Raw genomic sequence first — 20,540 nt, forward strand, 5'->3', positions numbered from 1 at the left:
TTTAACTGCTTGAATGTGTCCTTGCTATTGGTCGTTAATTTTCGTCACATCTACTCATCCCCTGTGGCGCAATTGGTTAGCGCACGGTACTTATACAGCAGTATTTAGCGAGATATGCCGGGGTTGCGAGTTCGAGCCTCGCCAGGGGAAATCAGTTTTAACTGCTTGAATGTGTCCTTGCTATTGGTCGTTAATTTTCGTCACATATTCTCATCCCCTGTGGCGCAATTGGTTAGCGCACGGTACTTATACAGCAGTATCTAGCGAGATATGCCGGGGTTGCGAGTTCGTGCCTCGCCAGGGGAAATCAGTTTTAACAGCTTGAATGTGTCCTTGCTATTGGTCGTTAATTTTCGTCACATCTACTCATCCCCTGTGGCGCAATTGGTTAGCGCACGGTACTTATACAGCAGTATCTAGCGAGATATGCCGGGGTTGCGAGTTCGAGCCTCGCCAGGGGAATTCAGTTTTAACTGCTTGAATGTGTCCTTGCAATTGGTCGTTTGATTTTCGTCACATATTCTCATCCCCTGTGGCGCAATTGGTAAGCGCACGGTACTTATACAGCAGTATCTAGCGAGATATGCCGGGGTTGCGAGTTCGTGCCTCCCCAGGGGAAATCAGTTTTAACAGCTTGAATGTGTCCTTGCAATTGTTGTTTTATTTTTGTCAGATATTCTCATCCCCTGTGGCGAAATTGGTTAACGCACGGTACTTATACAGCTATATCTAGCGAGATATGTCGGGGTTGCGAGTTCGAGCCTCGCCAGGGGAAATCAGTTTTAACAGCTTGAATGTGTCCTTGCTATTGGTCGTTAATTTTCGTCACATATACTCATCCCCTGTGGCGCAATTGGTTAGCGCACGGTACTTATACAGCAGTATTTAGCGAGATATGCCGGGGTTGCGAGTTCGAGCCTCGCCAGGGGAAATCAGTTTTAACTGCTTGAATGTGTCCTTGCTATTGGTCGTTAATTTTCGTCACATATACTCATCCCCTGTGGCGCAATTGGTTAGCGCACGGTACTTATACAGCAGTATCTAGCGAGATATGCCGGGGTTGCGAGTTCGAGCCTCGCCAGGGGAAGTCAGTTTTAACTGCTTGAATGTGTCGTTGCAATTGGTCGTTTGATTTTCGTAACATATTCTGATCCCCTGTGGCGCAATTGGTTAGCGCACGGTACTTATACAGCAGTATCTAGCGAGATATGCCGGGGTTGCGAGTTCGAGCCTCGCCAGGGGAAATCAGTTTTAACAGCTTGAATGTGTCCTTGCAATTGTTGTTTGATTTTCGTCACATATTCTCATCCCCTGTGGCGAAATTGGTTAACGCACGGTACTTATACAGCTATATCTAGCGAGATATGTCGAGGTTGCGAGTTCGAGCCTCGCCAGGGGAAATCAGTTTTAACAGCTTGAATGTGTCCTTGCTATTGGTCGTTAATTTTCGTCACATATACTCATCCCCTGTGGCGCAATTGGTTAGCGCACGGTACTTATTATCAAAACTGTCTTTGTACACAAAGACGCGAAAAAGTAAGAGATAAGTGTAGAAAATTAATTGTTTAAGTAACAGATATTCAAATTTTCATTTTTGAAGACGTGATTATAAAACATCAATTATTTGAAAAAAATTCTTATCTTAGTTTTTTTCACCAAAATTCCTTAAGTAAAATATTTTATCCTTAAACATGTGCATCATTTTAAAAATAGAAAACGTATGCATTTTATTTTCTTTTTAAAATTTAGAGTTAGTTTGAGTATTCGGGCCTATAAGGAGAATAAAATAGGCAGAAAATTGTTGATAGCAGACAAAATAAAACAAGCATGAAAACTTAACAAAACGTGTTCGTTTATTTTAAAGATTTCGAGGTTTCAAAAATTGACGTGTTGTATATCTCTCAAAGCTACAGATCCTTTTGACTCTAATAACTACATCACAGTCAAAGGGCGAATGTAATTTTCGGTTCGCAATATTTTCAATTTTGAAATATAAAAATAAATACTAGCTCTATTTTTCAGATATCCGAGTATTTGAACTTCCTCGAAGCAAATGTTTCTCGAAAATAAACAGTAGTATCAAGGTAGTTTCTCTGAAAATTTTGTGAAAAAAACTAAGATAAGAAATTTTTTCAAATAATTGATGTTTTATAATCACGTCTTCAAAAATGAAAATTTGAATATCTGTTACTTAAACAATTAATTTTCTACACTTATCTCTTACTTTTTCGCGTCTTTGTGTACAAAGACAGTTTTGATAAATATCTGTCACTTCAGTCTTAATATGAATTAAAACTGTTTAGAAACTAGTATTTTAAAACGTATACTGAAAAGCAGGCGCTCCATTTAAGTCTTGTGGTGTTGCGCGTATATTAGTTACCACGTTTGAACTAACAAGGCCCTAACCATCTATTATAGAAGTATTAATCTTGATTGCTTCAACGCCCAGTCCAACTCAAATTGCCTTCCCGTCGTTTTCACGTGCAAAGCACAGTGGATGCAATAATACAAATAGATTCCGAAGACTTAGGCTAAAAAATATTACGTAGACCTGTGTACAAAAACAATCTATACACCTGTGCACAAACATATTCCGTAGACCTGCGCTGGGTGACCACATTTCCTAAATTTTATAATTTTTCCTATTTTCGGATGTCTTCCTATTAGTTCCTATAATTTCGATAATTTTCCTATATTTTCCGATTTTTTGAAATTGTAGATATTTTGTGCGCTCTCACTTTTGGTTTTATTATATATCACCAAAGCTATGGAAGCCTCTAAAAATATTTGTCGGGGAAGTCTGTGATGTTTTAAAGTTATAGCATATGTTTCTAAGATTACGTTCCATAAGTATGACACTTCCTATATTTCGAAATGCTAGAGACTTAATGAGAGCTAGTTCGAGAACGACGCGAGAATTGACTACACGCGATTTTCTACTCCATCTTCCTATTTAGTCTGTACTAAGCCTTTGACAGGGCCTCATCAGGCGTCGCTTTACGAGAAGCTATGACGTTTCATTTACGTCACTTCGAGACAAGCTCTCAGTTTCCAGTGACAAATTTATGTAACATATCTTACGAACTTATGGTTATAATTAAACCAAAGCTCCTTTGTAAATCTTGTCTTATTACTTTCAAAGCATTTGCAACCTATATTTTGCTATTTTTTCAAGAGTAGTTCTCTTGTCTTTTCCTGTTTTTTTTTTTAATTATACATCTATATCTATATAAATCAAAGTCCTGACCGACTGACAGACTGACTGATAATCATCGCCCAGCCCAAACCGCTGGCCCCAGAAGGCTGAAAATTTGGAGGAACGTTATTCGTAAGTAGTAGGCGCGTACTAAGAAAGATTTTTCCAATCCGCCGCCATCTTCATAATTGGCGCACAGAAATGTAACAAATCTTCTCTTTGTAAGAAAGTCCGTGAGTTTCAACCGATTTCACAAATATTTAGTACACTGGATTCCTTTAACCTATATATATATGGTCTTTCGGGATCGATTTGTTGCCATCATTTTAAATGGCGGCCAGATATTTAAAAACCTTTCTTTATAGAATGTCTGCGTGTAAAGTAATAAAAAATGTCCCGACGAGCTGATGGGCGACGCCGAGTGCCTTCGCTCCTAGGATGCTACAAAAATATTAGTCGACTCAGTAAAATGTACCCATACTTGATGGAGTTCTTACTACACTCAAGCGATGCCGCGGGTAACAGCTAGTCTCCCATAATTTCCTGTAAATAAATTGCAAATTTCCTATTTTCCTATAACTATTACAAGGTTATTTGTGGTAACCCTGAGTGCACAAACATATTTCGTAGATAACATAGACTTATGAAAACACATGTCATATAATTGTGTACAAACAGATCCCGTAGACTTGTGCACAAACAGATCCGTTAGAATTGTGCACAAACAGATCCGTTAGAATTGTGCACAAACAGATACCTTAGAATTGAACACAAACTGATGTCATAGACTTGCGCACAAAATGATGTCATAGACTTACGTAGAAACAGATGTCATAAACTTGTGCAAAAAGAGATGTTATATACCTGTACACAAAAAGATTCCATGGACCTCTGCACAAAAACATTCCATACCCCTATGCTCAAAAATATGCTCAAGAATATCTCGTACACCAGTGCACAAAAATACTGCATATCCATTTGCACAAAAATATCCCGTATCCATTTGCACAAAAATATCCCGTATCCATTTGCAGAAAAATGTTCTTTAGACCTGTGCACAAACAAATGCAGTGGCCTTTGCAAAGACAGATTCCTTAGACCTCTGCACAAACCGATTCAGTAGGCTTGTGCACAAAAATATTCCGTAGACCTGTGCACAAAAATATTCCGTAGACCTGTGCACAAAAATATTCCGTAGACCTGTGCACAAAAATAATCCGTAGACCTGTGCACAAACAGATACCGTAGACATGTGCACAAACAGATACCGTAGACATGTGCACAAACAGATACCGTAGACATGTGCACAAACAGATTCCGGATACTTGGACACAAACGGAAGTCACAGGGTTGTGCACAAACAGATGTCATAGACTTGCACAAAAAATACATCATAGACTTGCGCAATAAGAGATGTCAAGGATATGTGCACATCAGATTCCACGGACTAGTGCACAAACAGAAGTCTTAGACTTGTTTACAAACAGAAGTCATAGACCTGTTTCCATAAAGATTCCATACCCATTTGCACAAAACAATTTCATACCCATTTGCACGAAACGATTCCATACCCATTTGCACAAAACGATTCCATAGACCTGTGCACAAAAATATTCCATAGACCTGGGCCCAAAGAGATTCCATAAAACTGTGCACAAAAGATTCCCTAGACCTGTGCTCAAAAAACTATGCCGTAGGCCTGTGCACAAACAGATGCCGTAGACCTGTAAGGAAACAGATTCCGTAAACCTGTGCACAAACAGATGCCGTAGGCCTGTGTACAAACAGATTCCGGAGATCTGTGCACAGATTCCGTAGCCATGTGCACAAACAAATTGCGTAGACTTGTGGAAGTCACAGGCTTGTGCACAACAGATGTCATAGACATGTTCAAACCAGATTCCATAGTTTTGTGCACAAACAGAAGTCATAGACATGTGCACAAAAAACATTCTATAGACTTGTGCACATCAAGTTTCCATAGACCTGTGCACAAAAGATTTCATGAAGATGTGCACAAAATATTTCATGGAACTGTGCACAAAACATTATATATGCTTGTACACATAAAGATTCCATAGACCTGCGCGCTAAAGATTCCATAGACCTGTGTACATAAAGATTTCATACCCATAGCACAAAACTATTCCATAACCATTTGCACAGAAATATTTCCTAGACCTGCGCACAAAACATTTCATAAAACTGTGCTGTGCACAAAAAGATTCCATTGACCTATGCACAAAATATTCTATTGGCTTTTGTATAAACATGTGACATAGACCTGTGTACAAAAATATTCCATGGACCTGTGCACAAAAACATGCCTTGGACCTGTTCAGAAACATTCCATACCCCTATATGCTCAAAAATATTCCACACCCATTTGCACAAACATTTTCCGTAGACCCGTGCACAAACAGATGCCGTAGACTAGCGCATAAACAGATTCCATAGATTTGCGCACAAATATATTACGTAGACTCGTGCACAAATAGATTCCACAGACTTGTACACAAACAGAAGTCACACGGTTTTGCACAATCCGATGTTATAGACTTGTGCACAAACAGATGTCATATGCTTGTGTAAAAAACTGATTTCATAGACTTCCTCAAAAAGAGATGTCATCGACATTTGCACAAGACATTCCGTAGACTTGTGCACATAAAGATTCTTCAGACTTGTGCACAAACATATTTTGTAGACCTGTACACACAGATACCATGGACTTGTGCAAAAATAGATGTCAAATATTTGTGCAAAAACACATACCTTAGACTTTTGCACAAACTGATGCCATAGACTTGTGCACAATCATATGTCCTAGACCGGTGTACAAAACATTCTATAGATTTGTGCACAAACATGAGTCATATACCTGTACACAAAAATATTCCACGGACTTCTGCACAAAAACATTCCATATACCTGTACACAAAAAAATCCATGGACCTCTGCACAAAAACATTCCATATCCCTATGCTCAAAAATGTTCCTTACCCATTTGCACAAAAATATCACGTTCACCTGTGCACAAAACTATCACGTACACCTGTGCACAAAAATATTCGGTATCCATTTTCACAAAAATATTCCGTACACCTGTGCACAAAAATATTCCAAATCCATTTTCACCATAATATTCCATACACCTATACACAAAAATATTCCGTACACCTGTGCACAAAAAAATTCCGTACTATTGTGCATAAAAATATTCCGTACACCAATGCATAAAAATATTTCGTACACTTGTGCACAAATAGAATCACAGGCTTGTGCACAAAGAAATGTCGGAGACTCGCGCAAAAAGAGATGTTATAGACATGTGCACATCAGATTCCATAGAGTTATGCACAAACATTTTCAATGCCCCTATGCTCAAACAGATTTCAAACCCTTATGCTCAAACAGATTTCAAACCCTTATGCTCAAAAAGATTCCATACCCATTTGCACAAAAATGATACGTAGACCCGTGCTCAAAAATATTCCGTAGACCTTTGCTCAGACAGAAGTCACTCGCGTGTGCACAAACAGATGTCATAGACTTGTGCACAAAGAGATGTTATAGACTTGTTCACAAGCAGGTGTTATAGAATTGATCACAAGCAGGTGTTATAGAATTGATCACAAACAGGTGTTATAGACTTGTTCACAAACAGATGATTTAAACTTGTGCACAAACAGATGCTTTAGACTTGTGCACAAACAGATGTTTTAGTCTTGTGCACAAACAGATATTTTAGTCTTGTGTACAAACAGATGTTTTAGTCTTGTGTACAAACAGATGTTTTAGACTTGTGCACAAACAGATGTTTTAGGCTTGTGTACAAACAGATGTTTTAGACTTGAGCATAAACAAATGTTATTGACTTGCGCAAAAAGAGATGTCATAGAAATGAGCAAATCAGATGTCATAGAAATGAGCAAATCAGATTCCATAGACCTGTGCACAAACAGAGGTCGTAGACCTGTGAACAAACAGAAGTCGTAGACCTGTGCACAAACAGAAGTTGTAGACCTGTGCAAATAAAGATTTTTCACTTGGACAAATAAAGATTCTTCAGACTTTTGTGTGCACATAATGATTCTTCAGACTTGTGTGCACATAAAGATTCTTCAGACTTATGTGCACATAAAGATTCTTCAGACTTGTGTGCACATAAAGATTCTTCAGACTTGTGTGCACATATTGATTCTTCAGACTTGTGTGCAACTAAAGATTCTTCAGACTGTGTGCACATAATGATTCTTCAGACTTGTGTGCACATAAAGATTCTTCAGACTTGTGTGCACATAAAGATTGTTCAGACTAGTGTGCACATAAAGATTCTTCAAACTTGTGCAAATAAAGATTCTTCAAACTTGTGCACATAAATATACCATAGACCCATGAACAAAAAATTCCATAGACCTGTGCACAGAAGATTCCATACTCCTATACTCAAAAGGATTCCATGCAGATTTGCACAAAAACATTCCGTAGACCTGTGTAAAACAATATTCCATAGGCCTGTGTAAAACAATATTCCAGAGGCCTGTGTAAAACAATATTCCATAGGCCTGTGTAAAACAATATTCCAGAGGCCTGTGTAAAACAATATTCCATAGGCCTGTGCACGAAATGATTGCATAGGCCTCTGCACAAAGAGATTTTATACTCCTTTGCACAAAAATATTCTGTAGGTCTGCGCTTAAACAGATTCCGTAGACTTGTACACAAACAGATGTTATAGTTTAGACTCGTGTAAAAATTTAATTACCTATAATTGGTAATTATCTTTAATTGCTTATTTTGTTTAATTATCTTTAATTGCTTATTTTGTTTAATTAAGTTTAATCCGTACTTCGCAACTAAATTAGTTGGACGCGCAATAGTTATAATGACAATTAAGTTAGCTAATTGCCCTACCAATTTGATTATCCGCAGTAAAACGACGTAAGTCCTAGAATGACTTTCTTTATTACTTAACCCAAGCAAAAAAGTCTTAAGTTCCACAGTTTAAAGGTAAACCACGTAATTCGGAGCAGGTACTTAAAACTATTAAAAACAATACTTAAACTTTGTTTTTCGTAATGAAACAAAAATTGGCGCCCACTTTAAAAATGGGGCTTTCATTTAAGACCGTTTTCAAATCTATCAAACGTATAGTTATTTTTGTAAGGGTAGTTACAAAATGGGTAAGTTTGGAAAATTTCCCATGTTATTTCTATGGAGATTCTCTAGTTTTTCGCCAAAATCTGTGATTAATTTTATGGAAATGAAAACCACCCTTAGCAACTTTATGCTTTATAAAATAAACTGTTAGGTGGATCATCTTGAAATTTTTACCACATACTAAGGGCCCGGATTTTAGTTCAGTAGAAAAATTTCGAAACAATAAACTTAATACGAAAAAAGTTAAAACCAATCCAAAAACCTTCCTTATACATTAAAGCCGTCATCAGGCCTTATCTAAGGGAGCTACCGCTCCCTTAGAATACAGCAGTATCTAGCGAGATATGCCGGGGTTGCGAGTTCGAGCCTCGCCAGGGGAAATCAGTTTTAACTGCTTGAATGTGTCCTTGCTATTGGTCGTTAATTTTCGTCACATATACTCATCCCCTGTGGCGCAATTGGTTAGCGCACGGTACTTATACAGCAGTATCTAGCGAGATATGCCGGGGTTGCGAGTTCGAGCCTCGCCAGGGGAAGTCAGTTTTAACTGCTTGAATGTGTCCTTGCAAATGGTCGTTTGATTTTCGTAACATATTCTGATCCCCTGTGGCGCAATTGGTTAGCGCACGGTACTTATACAGCAGTATCTAGCGACATATGCCGGGGTTAAGAGTTCGAGCCTCGCCAGGGGAAATCAGTTTTAAGTGGTTGAATGTGTCCTTGCTATTGTTCGTTAATTTTCGTTTTATATACTCATCCCCTGTGGCGCAATTGGTTAGCGCACGGTACTTATACAGCAGTATCTAGCGAGATATGCCGGGGTTGCGGGTTCGAGCCTCGCCAGGGAAAATTAGTTTTAACTGCTTGAATGTGTCCTTGCTATTGGTCGTTAATTCTCGTCACATATACTCATCCCCTGTGGCGCAATTGGTTAGCGCACGGTACTTATACAGCAGTATCTAGCGAGATATGCCGGGGTTGCGAGTTCGAGCCTCGCCAGGGGAATTCAGTTTTAACTGCTTGAATGTGTCCTTGCAATTGGTCGTTTGATTTTCTTCAGATATTCTCATGCCCTGTGGCGAAATTGGTTAACGCACGGTACTTATACAGCTATATCTAGCGAGATATGTCGGGGTTGCGAGTTCGAGCCTCGCCAGGGGAAATCAGTTTTAACTGCTTGAATGTGTCCTTGCTATTGGTCGTTAATTTTCGTCACATATACTCATCCCCTGTGGCGCAATTGGTTAGCGCACGGTACTTATACAGCAGTATCTAGCGAGATATGCCGGGGTTGCGAGTTCGAGCCTCGCCAGGGGAATTCAGTTTTAACTGCTTGAATGTGTCCTTGCAATTGGTCGTTTGATTTTCGTCAGATATTCTCATCCCCTGTGGCGCAATTGGTTAGCGCACGGTACTTATACAGCAGTATCTAGCGAGATATGCCGGGGTTGCGAGTTCGTGCCTCGCCAGGGGAAATCAGTTTTAACTGCTTGAATGTGTCCTTGCTATTGGTCGTTAATTTTCGTCACATATACTCAACCCCTGTGGCGCAATTGGTTAGCGCACGGTACTTATACAGCAGTATTTAGCGAGATATGCCGGGGTTGCGAGTTCGAGCCTCGCCAGGGGAATTCAGTTTTAACTGCTTGAATGTGTCCTTGCTATTGGTCGTTAATTTTCGTCACATCTACTCATCCCCTGTGGCGCAATTGGTTAGCGCACGGTACTTTTACAGCAGTATCTAGCGAGATATGCCGGGGTTGCGAGTTCGAGCCTCGCCAGGGGAATTCAGTTTTAACTGCTTGAATGTGTCCTTGCAATTGGTCGTTCGATTTTCGTCACATATTCTCATCCCCTGTGGCGCAATTGGTTAGCGCACGGTACTTATACAGCAGTATCTAGCGAGATATGCCGGGGTTGCGAGTTCGAGCCTCGCCAGGGGAAATCAGTTTTAACAGCTTGAATGTGTCCTTGCAATTGTTGTTTGATTTTCGTCACATATTCTCATCCCCTGTGGCGAAATTGGTTAACGCACGGTACTTATACAGCTATATCTAGCGAGATATGTCGGGGTTGCGAGTTCGAGCCTCGCCAGGGGAAATCAGTTTTAACTGCTTCAATGTGTCCTTGCTATTGGTCGTTCATTTTCGTCACATATACTCATCCCCTGTGGCGCAATTGGTTAGCGCACGGTACTTATACAGCAGTATTTAGCGAGATATGCCGGGGTTGCGAGTTCGAGCCTCGCCAGGGGAAATCAGTTTTAACTGCTTGAATGTGTCCTTGCTATTGGTCGTTAATTTTCGTCACATCTACTCATCCCCTGTGGCGCAATTGGTTAGCGCACGGTACTTATACAGCAGTATTTAGCGAGATATGCCGGGGTTGCGAGTTCGAGCCTCGCCAGGGGAAATCAGTTCTAACTGCTTGAATGTGTCCTTGCTATTGGTCGTTAATTTTCGTCACATATTCTCATCCCCTGTGGCGCAATTGGTTAGCGCACGGTACTTATACAGCAGTATCTAGCGAGGTATGCCGGGGTTGCGAGTTCGTGCCTCGCCAGGGGAAATCAGTTTTAACAGCTTGAATGTGTCCTTGCTATTGGTCGTTAATTTTCGTCACATCTACTCATCCCCTGTGGCGCAATTGGTTAGCGCACGGTACTTATACAGCAGTATCTAGCGAGATATGCCGGGGTTGCGAGTTCGAGCCTCGCCAGGGGAATTCAGTTTTAACTGCTTGAATGTGTCCTTGCAATTGGTCGTTTGATTTTCGTCACATATTCTCATCCCCTGTGGCGCAATTGGTAAGCGCACGGTACTTATACAGCAGTATCTAGCGAGATATGCCGGGGTTGCGAGTTCGTGCCTCCCCAGGGGAAATCAGTTTTAACAGCTTGAATGTGTCCTTGCAATTGTTGTTTTATTTTTGTCAGATATTCTCATCCCCTGTGGCGAAATTGGTTAACGCACGGTACTTATACAGCTATATCTAGCGAGATATGTCGGGGTTGCGAGTTCGAGCCTCGCCAGGGGAAATCAGTTTTAACTGCTTGAATGTGTCCTTGCTATTGGTCGTTAATTTTCGTCACATATACTCATCCCCTGTGGCGCAATTGGTTAGCGCACGGTACTTATACAGCAGTATTTAGCGAGATATGCCGGGGTTGCGAGTTCGAGCCTCGCCAGGGGAAATCAGTTTTAACTGCTTGAATGTGTCCTTGCTATTGGTCGTTAATTTTCGTCACATCTACTCATCCCCTGTGGCGCAATTGGTTAGCGCACGGTACTTATACAGCAGTATCTAGCGAGATATGCCGGGGTTGCGAGTTCAAGCCTCGCCAGGGGAATTCAGTTTTAACTGCTTGAATGTGTCCTTGCAATTGGTCGTTTGATTTTCGTCACATATTCTCATCCCCTGTGGCGCAATTGGTTAGCGCACGGTACTTATACAGCAGTATCTAGCGAGATATGCCGGGGTTGCGAGTTCGAGCCTCGCCAGGGGAAATCAGTTTTAACAGCTTGAATGTGTCCTTGCAATTGTTGTTTGATTTTCGTCACATATTCTTATCCCCTGTGGCGAAATTGGTTAACGCACGGTACTTATACAGCTATATCTAGCGAGATATGTCGGGGTTGCGAGTTCGAGCCTCGCCAGGGGAAATCAGTTTTAACAGCTTGAATGTGTCCTTGCAATTGTTGTTTGATTTTCGTCACATATTCTTATCCCCTGTGGCGAAATTGGTTAACGCACGGTACTTATACAGCTATATCTAGCGAGATATGCCGGGGTTGCGAGTTCGAGCCTCGCCAGGGGAATTCAGTTTTAACTGCTTGAATGTGTCCTTGCAATTGGTCGTTTGATTTTCGTCACATATTCTCATCCCCTGTGGCGCAATTGGTAAGCGCACGGTACTTATACAGCAGTATCTAGCGAGATATGCCGGGGTTGCGAGTTCGTGCCTCCCCAGGGGAAATCAGTTTTAACAGCTTGAATGTGTCCTTGCAATTGTTGTTTTATTTTTGTCAGATATTCTCATCCCCTGTGGCGAAATTGGTTAACGCACGGTACTTATACAGCTATATCTAGCGAGATATGTCGGGGTTGCGAGTTCGAGCCTCGCCAGGGGAAATCAGTTTTAACTGCTTGAATGTGTCCTTGCTATTGGTCGTTAATTTTCGTCACATATACTCATCCCCTGTGGCGCAATTGGTTAGCGCACGGTACTTATACAGCAGTATTTAGCGAGATATGCCGGGGTTGCGAGTTCGAGCCTCGCCAGGGGAAATCAGTTTTAACTGCTTGAATGTGTCCTTGCTATTGGTCGTTAATTTTCGTCACATCTACTCATCCCCTGTGGCGCAATTGGTTAGCGCACGGTACTTATACAGCAGTATATAGCGAGATATGCCGGGGTTGCGAGTTCAAGCCTCGCCAGGGGAATTCAGTTTTAACTGCTTGAATGTGTCCTTGCAATTGGTCGTTTGATTTTCGTCACATATTCTCATCCCCTGTGGCGCAATTGGTTAGCGCACGGTACTTATACAGCAGTATCTAGCGAGATATGCCGGGGTTGCGAGTTCGAGCCTCGCCAGGGGAAATCAGTTTTAACAGCTTGAATGTGTCCTTGCAATTGTTGTTTGATTTTCGTCACATATTCTTATCCCCTGTGGCGAAATTGGTTAACGCACGGTACTTATACAGCTATATCTAGCGAGATATGTCGGGGTTGCGAGTTCGAGCCTCGCCAGGGGAAATCAGTTTTAACAGCTTGAATGTGTCCTTGCTATTGGTCGTTAATTTTCGTCACATATACTCATCCCCTGTGGCGCAATTGGTTAGCGCACGGTACTTATACAGCAGTATCTAGCGAGATATGCCGGGGTTGCGAGTTCGAGCCTCGCCAGGGGAAATCAGTTTTAACTGCTTGAATGTGTCCTTGCTATTGGTCGTTAATTTTCGTCACATATACTCATCCCCTGTGGCGCAATTGGTTAGCGCACGGTACTTATACAGCAGTATCTTGCCAGATATGCCGGGGTTGCGAGTTCGAGCCTCGCCAGGGGAAATCAGTTTTAACTGCTTGAATGTGTCCTTGCTATTGGTCGTTAATTTTCGTCACATATACTCATCCCCTGTGGCGCAATTGGTTAGCGCACGGTACTTATACAGCAGTATTTAGCGAGATATGCCGGGGTTGCGACTTCGAGCCTCGCCAGGGGAAATCAGTTTTAACTGCTTGAATGTGTCCTTGCTATTGGTCGTTAATTTTCGTCACATCTACTCATCCCCTGTGGCGCAATTGGTTAGCGCACGGTACTTATACAGCAGTATCTAGCGAGATATGCCGGGGTTGCGAGTTCGAGCCTCGCCAGGGGAATTCAGTTTTAACTGCTTGAATGTGTCCTTGCAATTGGTCGTTTGATTTTCGTCACATATTCTCATCCCCTGTGGCGCAATTGGTTAGCGCACGGTACTTATACAGCAGTATCTAGCGAGATATGCCGGGTTTGCGAGTTCGAGCCTCGCCAGGGGAAATCAGTTTTAACAGCTTGAATGTGTCCTTGCAATTGTTGTTTGATTTTCGTCACATATTCTCATCCCCTGTGGCGAAATTGGTTAACGCACGGTACTTATACAGCTATATCTAGCGAGATATGTCGGGGTTGCGAGTTCGAGCCTCGCCAGGGGAAATCAGTTTTAACAGCTTGAATGTGTCCTTGCTATTGGTCGTTAATTTTCGTCACATATACTCATCCCCTGTGGCGCAATTGGTTAGCGCACGGTACTTATACAGCAGTATCTAGCGAGATATGCCGGGGTTGCGAGTTCGAGCCTCGCCAGGGGAAATCAGTTTTAACTGCTTGAATGTGTCCTTGCTATTGGTCGTTAATTTTCGTCACATATACTCATCCCCTGAGGCGCAATTGGTTAGCGCACGGTACTTATACAGCAGTATCTAGCGAGAAATGCTGGGGTTGCGAGTTCGAGCCTCGCAGGGGGAATTCAGTTTTAACTGCTTGAATGTGTCCTTGCTATTGGTCGTTAATTTTCGTCACATATACTCATCCCCTGTGGCGCAATTGGTTAGCGCACGGTACTTATACAGCAGTATTTAGCGACATATGCTGGGGTTGCGAGTTCGAGCCTCGCCAGGGGAAATCAGTTTTAACTGCTTGAATGTGTCCTTGCTATTGGTCGTTAATTTTCGTCACATATACTCATCCCCTGTGGCGCAATTGGTTAGCGCACGGTACTTATACAGCAGTATCTAGCGAGATATGCCGGGGTTGCGAGTTCGAGCCTCGCAAGGGGAATTCAGTTTTAACTGCTTGAATGTGTTCTTGCAATTGGTCGTTTGATTTTCGTCACATATTCTCATCCCTTGTGGCGCAATTGGTTAGCGCACCGTACTTATACAGCAGTATCTAGCGAGATATGCCGGGGTTGCGAGTTCGAGCCTCGCCAGGGGAATTCAGTTTTAACTGCTTGAATGTGTCCTTGCAATTGGTCGTTTGATTTTCGTTACATATTCTCATCCCCTGTGGCGCAATTGGTTAGCGCACGGTACTTATACAGCAGTATCTAGCGAGATATGCCGGGGTTGCGAGTTCAAGCCTCGCCAGGGGAAATCAGTTTTAACTGCTTGAATGTGTCCTTGCTATTGGTCGTTAATTTTCGTCACATATACTCATCCCCTGTGGCGCAATTGGTTAGCGCACGGTACTTATACAGCAGTATCTAGCGAGATATGCCGGGGTTGCGAGTTCGAGCCTCGCAAGGGGAATTCAGTTTTAACTGCTTGAATGTGTTCTTGCAATTGGTCGTTTGATTTTCGTCACATATTCTCATCCCTTGTGGCGCAATTGGTTAGCGCACCGTACTTATACAGCAGTATCTAGCGAGATATGCCGGGGTTGCGAGTTCGAGCTTCGCCAGGGGAAATCAGTTTTAACTGCTTGAATGTGTCCTTGCTATTGGTCGTTAATTTTCGTTTTATATACTCATCCCCTGTGGCGCAATTGGTTAGCGCACGGTACTTATACAGCAGTATCTAGCGAGATATGTCGGGGTTGCGAGTTCGAGCCTCGCAAGGGGAATTCAGTTTTAACTGCTTGAATGTGTCCTTGCTATTGGTCGTTAATTTTCGTCACATATACTCATCCTCTGTGGCGCCATTTGTTAGCGCACGGTACGTATACAGCAGTATCTAGCGAGATATGCCGGGGTTGCGAGTCCGAGCATCGCCAGGGGAAATCAGTTTTAACAGCTTGAATGTGTCCTTGCAATTGGTCGTTTGATTTTCGTCACATATTCTCATCCCCTGTGGCGAAATTGGTTAGCGCACGGTACTTATACAGCTATATCTAGCGAGATATGTCGGGATTGCGAGTTCGAGTTTCGCCAGGGGAAATCAGTTTTAACTGCTTGAATGTGTCCTTGCTATTGGTCGTTAATTTTCGTCATATATACTCATCCCCTGAGGCGCAATTTGTTAGCGCACAGTACTTATAAAGCAGTATCTAGCGAGATATGCCGGGGTTTCAAGTTCGAGCCTCGCAAGCGGAATTCAGTTTTAACAGCTTGAATGTGTCCTTGCAATTGTTGTTTGATTTTCGTCACATATTCTCATCCCCTGTGGCGAAATTGGTTAGCGCACGGTATATATACAGCTATATCTAGCGAGATATGTCGGGGTTGCGAGTTCGAGGGGAAATCAGTTTTAACTGCTTGAATGTGTCCTTGCTATTGGTCGTTAATTTTCGTTTTATATACTCATCCCCTGTGGCGCAATTGGTTCGCGCACGGTACTTATACAGCAGTATCTAGCGAGATATGCCGGGGTTGTGAGTTCGAGCCTTGCCAGGGGAAATCAGTTTTAACTGCTTGAATGTGTCCTTGCTATTGGTCGTTAATTTTCGTCACATATACTCATCCCCTGTGGCGCAATTGGTTAGCGCACGGTACTTATACAGCTATATCTAGCGGGATATGTCGGGGTTGCGAGTTCGAGGGGAAATCAGTTTTAAATGCTTGAATGTGTCCTTGCTATTGGTCGTTAATTTTCGTCACATATACTCATCCCCTGATGCGCAATTGGTTAGCGCACAGTACTTATACAGCAGTATCTAGCGAGATATGCCGGGGTTTCGAGTTCGAGCCTCGCAAGGGGAATTCAGTTTTAACAGCTTGAATGTGTCCTTGCAATTGTTGTTTGATTTTCGTCACATATTCTCATCCCCTGTGGCGAAATTGGTTAGCGCACGTTATATATACAGCTATATCTAGCGAGATATGTCGGGGTTGCGAGTTCGAGGGGAAATCAGTTTTAACTGCTTGAATGTGTCCTTGCTATTGGTCGTTAATTTTCGTCACATATACTCATCCGCTGTGGCGCAATTGGTTAGCGCACGGTACTTATACAGCAGTATTTAGCGAGATATGCCGGGGTTGCGAGTTCGAGCCTCGCCAGGGGAAATCAGTTTTAACTGCTTGAATGTGTCCTTGCTATTGGTCGTTAATTTTCGTCACATATACTCATCCCCTGTGGCGCAATTGGTTAGCGCACGGTACTTATACAGCAGTATCTAGCGAGATATGCCGGGGTTGCGAGTTCGAGCCTCGCCAGGGGAATTCAGTTTTAACTGCTTGAATGTGTCCTTGCAATTGGTCGTTTGATTTTCGTCACATATTCTCATCCCCTGTGGCGCAATTGGTTAGCGCACGGTACTTATACAGCAGTATCTAGCGAGATATGCCGGGGTTGCGAGTTCGAGCCTCGCCAGGGGAAATCAGTTTTAACAGCTTGAATGTGTCCTTGCAATTGTTGTTTGATTTTCGTCACATATTCTCATCCCCTGTGGCGAAATTGGTTAGCGCACGGTACTTATACAGCTATATCTAGCGAGATATGTCGGGATTGCGAGTTCGAGCTTCGCCAGGGGAAATCAGTTTTAACTGCTTGAATGTGTCCTTGCTATTGGTCGTTAATTTTCGTTTTATATACTCTACCTGTGGCGCAATTGGTTAGCGCACTGTACTTATACAGCAGTATCTAGCGAGATATGCCGGGGTTGCGAGTTCGAGCCTAGCCAGGGGAATTCAGTTTTAACTGCTTGAATGTGTCCTTGCAATTGGTCGTTTGATTTTCGTTACATATTCTCATCCCCTGTGGCGCAATTGGTTAGCGCACGGTACTTATACAGCAGTATCTAGCGAGATATGCCGGGGTTGCGAGTTCGAGCCTCGCCAGGGGAAATCAGTTTTAACAGCTTGAATGTGTCCTTGCAATTGGTCGTTTGATTTTCGTCACATATTCTCATCCCCTGTGGCGAAATTGGTTAGCGCACGGTACTTATACAGCTATATCTAGCGAGATATGTCGGGATTGCGAGTTCGAGTTTCGCCAGGGGAAATCAGTTTTAACTGCTTGAATGTGTCCTTGCTATTGGTCGTTAATTTTCGTCATATATACTCATCCCCTGAGGCGCAATTGGTTAGCGCACAGTACTTATAAAGCAGTATCTAGCGAGATATGCCGGGGTTTCAAGTTCGAGCCTCGCAAGGGGAATTCAGTTTTAACAGCTTGAATGTGTCCTTGCAATTGTTGTTTGATTTTCGTCACATATTCTCATCCCCTGTGGTGAAATTGGTTAGCGCACGGTATATATACAGCTATATCTAGCGAGATATGTCGGGGTTGCGAGTTCGAGGGGAAATCAGTTTTAACTGCTTGAATGTGTCCTTGCTATTGGTCGTTAATTTTCGTTTTATATACTCATCCCCTGTGGCGCAATTGGTTAGCGCACGGTACTTATACAGCTATATCTAGCGAGATATGCCGGGGTTGTGAGTTCGAGCCTTGCCAGGGGAAATCAGTTTTAACTGCTTGAATGTGTCCTTGCTATTGGTCGTTAATTTTCGTCACATATACTCATCCCCTGTGGCGCAATTGGTTAGCGCACGGTACTTATACAGCTATATCTAGCGGGATATGTCGGGGTTGCGAGTTCGAGGGGAAATCAGTTTTAACTGCTTGAATGTGTCCTTGCTATTGGTCGTTAATTTTCGTCACATATACTCATTCCCTGTGGCGCAATTGGTTAGCGCACGGTACTTATACAGCAGTATTTAGCGAGATATGCCGGTGTTGCGAGTTCGAGCCTCGCCAGGGGAAATCAGTTTTAAATGCTTGAATGTGTCCTTGCTATTGGTCGTTAATTTTCGTCACATATACTCATCCCCTGATGCGCAATTGGTTAGCGCACACATGGACGAAACAATACTGAAGGACGAATGGCAGCGGGAGAAACTTGAAAAATACTTGTTAATTCGCCTTCTAGCGGCAGATAGTAGCAAACCGGAGAGTGGGGGGCATATGGGGGAATCAGTGTTCTGAAAAACCGGGGTAAGGACATTAGGCACGTGACAAAAAAGTCAGTAATCATTGTTCAACGGATTCAGGCTGGTTCCAAATTTCAAAAACTGAAATGGGAAAAATTTAACTCCTTTCATATAAACCTTATCAGCGTATCGCGAATCGCTGTTGCAAAGCTTGCAAACACAAATTTTTTTCCTGCCCATTTTCTTTAAGCCTTGGACAAAATTTAGAATAAAATCAATGCCGATTTTAAAGAGAAGAAGTTGTATTAATTAAAAATACATTGAATAGCCTTTTAATTGTTATGATTAAACATATAGAGTATAATAAGAACATACCTTTAATTTCATGCAATTTAAAAATTTGTGATTGCAAAGTTACGGCAAAATTTCAAAAATCTTTTTTTTTTTATTTTTTTTGAAGTAGTTAACGTCTTATTTTGTCTAGATGGCGCTAGCTTTCTCCGGGATTTGACTCACTATTTTTCATAACCCCCCTCCGTTTTGGGGCTGAAAAAGGGGAAGTAAGCTTAACATTGGTTGTTTTGTGGCTTAGTATGGGGCTCTATGGGCTGCCATCCGTCCTTCAGTATTGTTTCGTCCATGGCGCACAGTACTTATACAGCAGTATCTAGCGAGATATGCCGGGGTTTCGAGTTCGAGCCTCGCAAGGGGAATTCAGTTTTAACAGCTTGAATGTGTCCTTGCAATTGTTGTTTGATTTTCGTCACATATTCTCATCCCCTGTGGCGAAATTGGTTAGCGCACGTTATATATACAGCTATATCTAGCGAGATATGTCGGGGTTGCGAGTTCGAGGGGAAATCAGTTTTAACTGCTTGAATGTGTCCTTGCTATTGGTCGTTAATTTTCGTCACATATACTCATCCGCTGTGGCGCAATTGGTTAGCGCACGGTACTTATACAGCAGTATTTAGCGAGATATGCCGGGGTTGCGAGTTCGAGCCTCGCCAGGGGAAATCAGTTTTAACTGCTTGAATGTGTCCTTGCTATTGGTCGTTAATTTTCGTCACATATACTCATCCCCTGTGGCGCAATTGGTTAGCGCACGGTACTTATACAGCAGTATCTAGCGAGATATGCCGGGGTTGCGAGTTCGAGCCTCGCCAGGGGAATTCAGTTTTAACTGCTTGAATGTGTCCTTGCAATTGGTCGTTTGATTTTCGTCACATATTCTCATCCCCTGTGGCGCAATTGGTTAGCGCACGGTACTTATACAGCAGTATCTAGCGAGATATGCCGGGGTTGCGAGTTCGAGCCTCGCCAGGGGAAATCAGTTTTAACAGCTTGAATGTGTCCTTGCAATTGTTGTTTGATTTTCGTCACATATTCTCATCCCCTGTGGCGAAATTGGTTAGCGCACGGTACTTATACAGCTATATCTAGCGAGATATGTCGGGATTGCGAGTTCGAGCTTCGCCAGGGGAAATCAGTTTTAACTGCTTGAATGTGTCCTTGCTATTGGTCGTTCATTTTCGTTTTATATACTCTACCTGTGGCGCAATTGGTTAGCGCACTGTACTTATACAGCAGTATCTAGCGAGATATGCCGGGGTTGCGAGTTCGAGCCTAGCCAGGGGAATTCAGTTTTAACTGCTTGAATGTGTCCTTGCAATTGGTCGTTTGATTTTCGTTACATATTCTCATCCCCTGTGGCGCAATTGGTTAGCGCACGGTACTTATACAGCAGTATCTAGCGAGATATGCCGGGGTTGCGAGTTCGAGCCTCGCCAGGGGAAATCAGTTTTAACAGCTTGAATGTGTCCTTGCAATTGGTCGT

General features: G+C 42.5%; 1 protein-coding gene and 55 non-coding genes across 57 annotated transcripts in view; all 56 read left to right on the plus strand.

Annotated features, from left to right (window-relative positions):
* LOC149713222 (uncharacterized) overlaps positions 1-20,540 on the plus strand; it is a 67,744-nt gene that overhangs the window by 35,313 nt on the left and 11,891 nt on the right. The window lies entirely within an intron of this gene.
* On the plus strand, positions 58-150 carry TRNAI-UAU (transfer RNA isoleucine (anticodon UAU)). Its single transcript is given in 2 exon segments — positions 58-95; positions 115-150. It is a non-coding gene; the product is annotated as a tRNA-Ile (tRNA).
* Positions 214-306, plus strand: TRNAI-UAU (transfer RNA isoleucine (anticodon UAU)). Its single transcript is given in 2 exon segments — positions 214-251; positions 271-306. It is a non-coding gene; the product is annotated as a tRNA-Ile (tRNA).
* On the plus strand, positions 370-462 carry TRNAI-UAU (transfer RNA isoleucine (anticodon UAU)). Its single transcript is given in 2 exon segments — positions 370-407; positions 427-462. It is a non-coding gene; the product is annotated as a tRNA-Ile (tRNA).
* On the plus strand, positions 683-775 carry TRNAI-UAU (transfer RNA isoleucine (anticodon UAU)). The gene is given in 2 exon segments: positions 683-720; positions 740-775. It is a non-coding gene; the product is annotated as a tRNA-Ile (tRNA).
* On the plus strand, positions 839-931 carry TRNAI-UAU (transfer RNA isoleucine (anticodon UAU)). Its single transcript is given in 2 exon segments — positions 839-876; positions 896-931. It is a non-coding gene; the product is annotated as a tRNA-Ile (tRNA).
* Positions 995-1,087, plus strand: TRNAI-UAU (transfer RNA isoleucine (anticodon UAU)). Its single transcript is given in 2 exon segments — positions 995-1,032; positions 1,052-1,087. It is a non-coding gene; the product is annotated as a tRNA-Ile (tRNA).
* On the plus strand, positions 1,152-1,244 carry TRNAI-UAU (transfer RNA isoleucine (anticodon UAU)). The gene is given in 2 exon segments: positions 1,152-1,189; positions 1,209-1,244. It is a non-coding gene; the product is annotated as a tRNA-Ile (tRNA).
* On the plus strand, positions 1,308-1,400 carry TRNAI-UAU (transfer RNA isoleucine (anticodon UAU)). The gene is given in 2 exon segments: positions 1,308-1,345; positions 1,365-1,400. It is a non-coding gene; the product is annotated as a tRNA-Ile (tRNA).
* TRNAI-UAU (transfer RNA isoleucine (anticodon UAU)) lies at positions 8,803-8,895 on the plus strand. The gene is given in 2 exon segments: positions 8,803-8,840; positions 8,860-8,895. It is a non-coding gene; the product is annotated as a tRNA-Ile (tRNA).
* Positions 8,960-9,052, plus strand: TRNAI-UAU (transfer RNA isoleucine (anticodon UAU)). Its single transcript is given in 2 exon segments — positions 8,960-8,997; positions 9,017-9,052. It is a non-coding gene; the product is annotated as a tRNA-Ile (tRNA).
* TRNAI-UAU (transfer RNA isoleucine (anticodon UAU)) lies at positions 9,116-9,208 on the plus strand. Its single transcript is given in 2 exon segments — positions 9,116-9,153; positions 9,173-9,208. It is a non-coding gene; the product is annotated as a tRNA-Ile (tRNA).
* TRNAI-UAU (transfer RNA isoleucine (anticodon UAU)) lies at positions 9,272-9,364 on the plus strand. The gene is given in 2 exon segments: positions 9,272-9,309; positions 9,329-9,364. It is a non-coding gene; the product is annotated as a tRNA-Ile (tRNA).
* On the plus strand, positions 9,585-9,677 carry TRNAI-UAU (transfer RNA isoleucine (anticodon UAU)). The gene is given in 2 exon segments: positions 9,585-9,622; positions 9,642-9,677. It is a non-coding gene; the product is annotated as a tRNA-Ile (tRNA).
* TRNAI-UAU (transfer RNA isoleucine (anticodon UAU)) lies at positions 9,742-9,834 on the plus strand. The gene is given in 2 exon segments: positions 9,742-9,779; positions 9,799-9,834. It is a non-coding gene; the product is annotated as a tRNA-Ile (tRNA).
* On the plus strand, positions 9,898-9,990 carry TRNAI-UAU (transfer RNA isoleucine (anticodon UAU)). Its single transcript is given in 2 exon segments — positions 9,898-9,935; positions 9,955-9,990. It is a non-coding gene; the product is annotated as a tRNA-Ile (tRNA).
* On the plus strand, positions 10,211-10,303 carry TRNAI-UAU (transfer RNA isoleucine (anticodon UAU)). The gene is given in 2 exon segments: positions 10,211-10,248; positions 10,268-10,303. It is a non-coding gene; the product is annotated as a tRNA-Ile (tRNA).
* TRNAI-UAU (transfer RNA isoleucine (anticodon UAU)) lies at positions 10,367-10,459 on the plus strand. The gene is given in 2 exon segments: positions 10,367-10,404; positions 10,424-10,459. It is a non-coding gene; the product is annotated as a tRNA-Ile (tRNA).
* Positions 10,523-10,615, plus strand: TRNAI-UAU (transfer RNA isoleucine (anticodon UAU)). The gene is given in 2 exon segments: positions 10,523-10,560; positions 10,580-10,615. It is a non-coding gene; the product is annotated as a tRNA-Ile (tRNA).
* Positions 10,679-10,771, plus strand: TRNAI-UAU (transfer RNA isoleucine (anticodon UAU)). The gene is given in 2 exon segments: positions 10,679-10,716; positions 10,736-10,771. It is a non-coding gene; the product is annotated as a tRNA-Ile (tRNA).
* TRNAI-UAU (transfer RNA isoleucine (anticodon UAU)) lies at positions 10,835-10,927 on the plus strand. The gene is given in 2 exon segments: positions 10,835-10,872; positions 10,892-10,927. It is a non-coding gene; the product is annotated as a tRNA-Ile (tRNA).
* TRNAI-UAU (transfer RNA isoleucine (anticodon UAU)) lies at positions 10,991-11,083 on the plus strand. The gene is given in 2 exon segments: positions 10,991-11,028; positions 11,048-11,083. It is a non-coding gene; the product is annotated as a tRNA-Ile (tRNA).
* On the plus strand, positions 11,304-11,396 carry TRNAI-UAU (transfer RNA isoleucine (anticodon UAU)). Its single transcript is given in 2 exon segments — positions 11,304-11,341; positions 11,361-11,396. It is a non-coding gene; the product is annotated as a tRNA-Ile (tRNA).
* Positions 11,460-11,552, plus strand: TRNAI-UAU (transfer RNA isoleucine (anticodon UAU)). The gene is given in 2 exon segments: positions 11,460-11,497; positions 11,517-11,552. It is a non-coding gene; the product is annotated as a tRNA-Ile (tRNA).
* On the plus strand, positions 11,616-11,708 carry TRNAI-UAU (transfer RNA isoleucine (anticodon UAU)). The gene is given in 2 exon segments: positions 11,616-11,653; positions 11,673-11,708. It is a non-coding gene; the product is annotated as a tRNA-Ile (tRNA).
* TRNAI-UAU (transfer RNA isoleucine (anticodon UAU)) lies at positions 11,773-11,865 on the plus strand. Its single transcript is given in 2 exon segments — positions 11,773-11,810; positions 11,830-11,865. It is a non-coding gene; the product is annotated as a tRNA-Ile (tRNA).
* Positions 11,929-12,021, plus strand: TRNAI-UAU (transfer RNA isoleucine (anticodon UAU)). The gene is given in 2 exon segments: positions 11,929-11,966; positions 11,986-12,021. It is a non-coding gene; the product is annotated as a tRNA-Ile (tRNA).
* On the plus strand, positions 12,085-12,177 carry TRNAI-UAU (transfer RNA isoleucine (anticodon UAU)). The gene is given in 2 exon segments: positions 12,085-12,122; positions 12,142-12,177. It is a non-coding gene; the product is annotated as a tRNA-Ile (tRNA).
* Positions 12,398-12,490, plus strand: TRNAI-UAU (transfer RNA isoleucine (anticodon UAU)). Its single transcript is given in 2 exon segments — positions 12,398-12,435; positions 12,455-12,490. It is a non-coding gene; the product is annotated as a tRNA-Ile (tRNA).
* TRNAI-UAU (transfer RNA isoleucine (anticodon UAU)) lies at positions 12,554-12,646 on the plus strand. Its single transcript is given in 2 exon segments — positions 12,554-12,591; positions 12,611-12,646. It is a non-coding gene; the product is annotated as a tRNA-Ile (tRNA).
* Positions 12,710-12,802, plus strand: TRNAI-UAU (transfer RNA isoleucine (anticodon UAU)). The gene is given in 2 exon segments: positions 12,710-12,747; positions 12,767-12,802. It is a non-coding gene; the product is annotated as a tRNA-Ile (tRNA).
* On the plus strand, positions 12,867-12,959 carry TRNAI-UAU (transfer RNA isoleucine (anticodon UAU)). Its single transcript is given in 2 exon segments — positions 12,867-12,904; positions 12,924-12,959. It is a non-coding gene; the product is annotated as a tRNA-Ile (tRNA).
* Positions 13,023-13,115, plus strand: TRNAI-UAU (transfer RNA isoleucine (anticodon UAU)). Its single transcript is given in 2 exon segments — positions 13,023-13,060; positions 13,080-13,115. It is a non-coding gene; the product is annotated as a tRNA-Ile (tRNA).
* Positions 13,179-13,271, plus strand: TRNAI-UAU (transfer RNA isoleucine (anticodon UAU)). Its single transcript is given in 2 exon segments — positions 13,179-13,216; positions 13,236-13,271. It is a non-coding gene; the product is annotated as a tRNA-Ile (tRNA).
* On the plus strand, positions 13,335-13,427 carry TRNAI-UAU (transfer RNA isoleucine (anticodon UAU)). The gene is given in 2 exon segments: positions 13,335-13,372; positions 13,392-13,427. It is a non-coding gene; the product is annotated as a tRNA-Ile (tRNA).
* TRNAI-UAU (transfer RNA isoleucine (anticodon UAU)) lies at positions 13,491-13,583 on the plus strand. Its single transcript is given in 2 exon segments — positions 13,491-13,528; positions 13,548-13,583. It is a non-coding gene; the product is annotated as a tRNA-Ile (tRNA).
* Positions 13,647-13,739, plus strand: TRNAI-UAU (transfer RNA isoleucine (anticodon UAU)). The gene is given in 2 exon segments: positions 13,647-13,684; positions 13,704-13,739. It is a non-coding gene; the product is annotated as a tRNA-Ile (tRNA).
* TRNAI-UAU (transfer RNA isoleucine (anticodon UAU)) lies at positions 13,804-13,896 on the plus strand. Its single transcript is given in 2 exon segments — positions 13,804-13,841; positions 13,861-13,896. It is a non-coding gene; the product is annotated as a tRNA-Ile (tRNA).
* TRNAI-UAU (transfer RNA isoleucine (anticodon UAU)) lies at positions 13,960-14,052 on the plus strand. Its single transcript is given in 2 exon segments — positions 13,960-13,997; positions 14,017-14,052. It is a non-coding gene; the product is annotated as a tRNA-Ile (tRNA).
* On the plus strand, positions 14,116-14,208 carry TRNAI-UAU (transfer RNA isoleucine (anticodon UAU)). Its single transcript is given in 2 exon segments — positions 14,116-14,153; positions 14,173-14,208. It is a non-coding gene; the product is annotated as a tRNA-Ile (tRNA).
* TRNAI-UAU (transfer RNA isoleucine (anticodon UAU)) lies at positions 14,428-14,520 on the plus strand. The gene is given in 2 exon segments: positions 14,428-14,465; positions 14,485-14,520. It is a non-coding gene; the product is annotated as a tRNA-Ile (tRNA).
* Positions 14,584-14,676, plus strand: TRNAI-UAU (transfer RNA isoleucine (anticodon UAU)). Its single transcript is given in 2 exon segments — positions 14,584-14,621; positions 14,641-14,676. It is a non-coding gene; the product is annotated as a tRNA-Ile (tRNA).
* Positions 14,741-14,833, plus strand: TRNAI-UAU (transfer RNA isoleucine (anticodon UAU)). The gene is given in 2 exon segments: positions 14,741-14,778; positions 14,798-14,833. It is a non-coding gene; the product is annotated as a tRNA-Ile (tRNA).
* On the plus strand, positions 14,898-14,990 carry TRNAI-UAU (transfer RNA isoleucine (anticodon UAU)). Its single transcript is given in 2 exon segments — positions 14,898-14,935; positions 14,955-14,990. It is a non-coding gene; the product is annotated as a tRNA-Ile (tRNA).
* On the plus strand, positions 15,054-15,146 carry TRNAI-UAU (transfer RNA isoleucine (anticodon UAU)). The gene is given in 2 exon segments: positions 15,054-15,091; positions 15,111-15,146. It is a non-coding gene; the product is annotated as a tRNA-Ile (tRNA).
* TRNAI-UAU (transfer RNA isoleucine (anticodon UAU)) lies at positions 15,367-15,459 on the plus strand. Its single transcript is given in 2 exon segments — positions 15,367-15,404; positions 15,424-15,459. It is a non-coding gene; the product is annotated as a tRNA-Ile (tRNA).
* Positions 16,745-16,837, plus strand: TRNAI-UAU (transfer RNA isoleucine (anticodon UAU)). Its single transcript is given in 2 exon segments — positions 16,745-16,782; positions 16,802-16,837. It is a non-coding gene; the product is annotated as a tRNA-Ile (tRNA).
* TRNAI-UAU (transfer RNA isoleucine (anticodon UAU)) lies at positions 16,901-16,993 on the plus strand. Its single transcript is given in 2 exon segments — positions 16,901-16,938; positions 16,958-16,993. It is a non-coding gene; the product is annotated as a tRNA-Ile (tRNA).
* TRNAI-UAU (transfer RNA isoleucine (anticodon UAU)) lies at positions 17,058-17,150 on the plus strand. Its single transcript is given in 2 exon segments — positions 17,058-17,095; positions 17,115-17,150. It is a non-coding gene; the product is annotated as a tRNA-Ile (tRNA).
* TRNAI-UAU (transfer RNA isoleucine (anticodon UAU)) lies at positions 17,525-17,617 on the plus strand. The gene is given in 2 exon segments: positions 17,525-17,562; positions 17,582-17,617. It is a non-coding gene; the product is annotated as a tRNA-Ile (tRNA).
* TRNAI-UAU (transfer RNA isoleucine (anticodon UAU)) lies at positions 18,141-18,233 on the plus strand. Its single transcript is given in 2 exon segments — positions 18,141-18,178; positions 18,198-18,233. It is a non-coding gene; the product is annotated as a tRNA-Ile (tRNA).
* TRNAI-UAU (transfer RNA isoleucine (anticodon UAU)) lies at positions 18,444-18,536 on the plus strand. The gene is given in 2 exon segments: positions 18,444-18,481; positions 18,501-18,536. It is a non-coding gene; the product is annotated as a tRNA-Ile (tRNA).
* Positions 19,627-19,719, plus strand: TRNAI-UAU (transfer RNA isoleucine (anticodon UAU)). Its single transcript is given in 2 exon segments — positions 19,627-19,664; positions 19,684-19,719. It is a non-coding gene; the product is annotated as a tRNA-Ile (tRNA).
* On the plus strand, positions 19,783-19,875 carry TRNAI-UAU (transfer RNA isoleucine (anticodon UAU)). The gene is given in 2 exon segments: positions 19,783-19,820; positions 19,840-19,875. It is a non-coding gene; the product is annotated as a tRNA-Ile (tRNA).
* Positions 19,940-20,032, plus strand: TRNAI-UAU (transfer RNA isoleucine (anticodon UAU)). The gene is given in 2 exon segments: positions 19,940-19,977; positions 19,997-20,032. It is a non-coding gene; the product is annotated as a tRNA-Ile (tRNA).
* TRNAI-UAU (transfer RNA isoleucine (anticodon UAU)) lies at positions 20,407-20,499 on the plus strand. Its single transcript is given in 2 exon segments — positions 20,407-20,444; positions 20,464-20,499. It is a non-coding gene; the product is annotated as a tRNA-Ile (tRNA).

Source organism: Phalangium opilio, unplaced genomic scaffold (assembly GCF_054372755.1).
Source record: "Phalangium opilio isolate 3A_F unplaced genomic scaffold, DU_Popi_V2 ptg000009l_1, whole genome shotgun sequence".
Taxonomy (NCBI): Eukaryota; Metazoa; Arthropoda; class Arachnida; order Opiliones; family Phalangiidae; genus Phalangium; species Phalangium opilio.